The sequence below is a fragment of the Patagioenas fasciata genome, chromosome Z (genome assembly GCF_037038585.1).
Source record: "Patagioenas fasciata isolate bPatFas1 chromosome Z, bPatFas1.hap1, whole genome shotgun sequence".
NCBI classification, from domain to species: Eukaryota; Metazoa; Chordata; class Aves; order Columbiformes; family Columbidae; genus Patagioenas; species Patagioenas fasciata.
Genome location: NC_092560.1, coordinates 44,081,573 through 44,084,258, shown reverse-complemented (window position 1 = coordinate 44,084,258; position 2,686 = coordinate 44,081,573).

Genomic DNA, 2,686 nt, shown 5'->3' with positions numbered 1-2,686 from the left:
CCCCACCCCCCCGCGCGCTCCGCCCCACCCCCCCGCGCGCTCCGCCCCACCCCCCCGCGCGCTCCGCCCCACCCCCCCGCGCGCTCCGCCCCACCCCCCCGCGCGCTCCGCCCCACCCCTCCGCGCGCTCCGCCCCACCCCCCCGCGCCCTCCGCCCCACCCCCCCGCGCCCTCCGCCCCACCCCCCCGCGCGCTCCGCCCCACCCCGCCGCGCGCTCCGCCCCACCCCGCCGCGCGCTCCGCCCCACCCCGCGCTCCGGGACTGCTAAGGCGCTTGGAGCAGAAAGCTCTCGTGTCCCGTCTGTCGTTAAACAACAGTAACAACTTTGCTAATGCCCGCTTGCTAGCTCTACCTTATAGTAGGAGTCACTGTTAGCTCTTGCCAGAGCCTCAGCTTCAGTGACTGACGGTACCGGTGGCGGTAGGAAGAAGAAGCCCTGTGAGAGCAGACCTGTCCGAGGGTGATCACCTACTGGACTAGAAAACGAATTAGAGAAGTATAAAGGAATGTTATCAAGGCCCACATGGCTTTCAGCAGCCGTGGGATGTACAGTTTGGTTGTGGTTTTATATGACTGATTATGCTGCGGAGAACAGTATTTCTTCCCCCAATGCAGAGACACCCACACTCTTACCTCCTCAAAAACACAGCAAGAGAAAAAACCAAGAGTATAAAGCAAATCCTCCTCAACTCCTAAACAAGACATTTGACTTCAGGGTGGTTGGACATTGATAGTGCCTGGATGTCTTTCTCCCCAACCTGAGATTTGAGCACTACGGTAAAAATTACAGGATCATTCAGGTTGGAAGAGATCTCAGGAGGTCTCTAGTCCAACCTTCTGTTCAAAGCAGAGTTGTTGGAGTCAGATCAGTTTGCTTAGGGATCAGCCTGGTCCTAAAAACCTCCAACAGTGGAGACTGCACAACCTCTCTGGGCAAGCCATTCTACTGCTGGACCAGTCCTACGATAAGTGCCACAGTACAGCCTTCAGATAGAGTACAATTCATTAACCACAACCCTCTAACCCAATCCAGGCAGTACTTTTCCCATCCAGTTGGCTACCATATCCAAACTCTAATGTCCTAACTTAGATACAAGAACACTGTGGGAGACAGTGTTGAACATGTTGCTAAACTAACGGTAGATGACATCCTCTCCCATCCATAGATTCTTTTACCAAAAAAAGGCTATCAGGCAAGTTCACCAGCTATGATTTACCCTCAGTGAAACCAGGCTGATTATTCCCCATTGCCTACTTCTCCTTTGCATGTCCAGAAATACCATGCAAGATAATTTGGTTCATCATTTTTCCATGGACTGAAGTGAGACTGGACAACATGCAGTTTTTTGGGCTGTTCTTTGAGTGCTTTTTGAATATAGGTGTAACATTTCTCCAATTGGTAGGCGTATCCATGGCCTCTCAAAAATGATAGAAAGTGGCCTTGCTGTGATATCCATCATCTCTCCCAGCATCCTTGGACACAGCCCTTCTGGTTCCACGGACTTGTTTGTGTAAGTCAAGTTTTCTTGAGCAATCCCTGACTCATCCACTAATGGTCACCCTTACCCTCCCATGAATCCCAGACCTTGAGGCCTGGGAGACCTTGCTGGTAAAGATAAGGATAAAGAAGGCAATGAGTTCCTCAGGTTTGTCTATGTTCACTCTCAACCATCTTATTCAGTAACTGTCTCCCATTTCCCTTGTTTAGCATTTTACAATAAATTTAGCAGTTGAAGCTCTTCTTACTACCCTTGACATGCAAGCTGAAACTCCAGTTGAGCTTCAGCTTTCCTGGCACCATCCCTACATGCCCAGGCAATGTTTCTAAATCCCACCTTTGTAGTCCATCCCTGCTTCCACCTCCTGTATGCTCTTCTTTTGTATTGGAGTTCTACCATGATTTCCTGCTTACCCAAGCTGGGCTGCTGCTCTATCTCCTTTTTAGCTCAATACTGGGATGGCCTGTTTTTGCACTTGGTTGAAGCTTCAGAGACTTTGTCACTAGTGGAGACAGTGCTAGCATGAAAGGCTGATTTTTCCTCTGCTATGCACTGAAAGAGGCAGCTAAAAAGATGTCCTGAGATGCAGAATGAAGAAGCCAGGTATCTTATGGGTGCCCCTTTCAGTTGACTAGCATCAAGTAAGTTGCAAACTTTCATCATGGTTGGGGCATTAGTAATATCTCCCTTCTGTATGGATTATCTGCTTGCTGCTGACACCACAGGTTTCTGTGCTGGAGTGTCAATAGGTTGTCTCTCTTCAGACACAGATTTTCATGAATCTGTAGGAACTTTACTGGTTTTGAGAAGGCTGTCCCTCTGCCAAGTTCCATTAAACTTGCTAACATGACCAAAAAAAAAAAAAAAAGGGGGAGGTGGAGAGGAAGGGAATAGACAGATGGAATTATCAAAACATAAAAATCACTGACCTCTCCTCTCCTCTCCTCTCCTCTCCTCTCCTCTCCTCTCCTCTCCTCTCCTCTCCTCTCCCCCCTTCTCTTCCCTCTTCTTTCTTCTTTCTTCTTTCTTCTTTCTTCTTTCTTCTTTCTTCTTTCTTCTTTCTTCTTTCTTCTTTCTTCTTTCTTCTTTCTTCTTTCTTCTTTCTTCTTTCTCCTTTCTTCTATTTTTTCCCATGCCAAATATAATAAATTTCATGGCTTTGTAAACATGAGTAACTTAAGCTGTT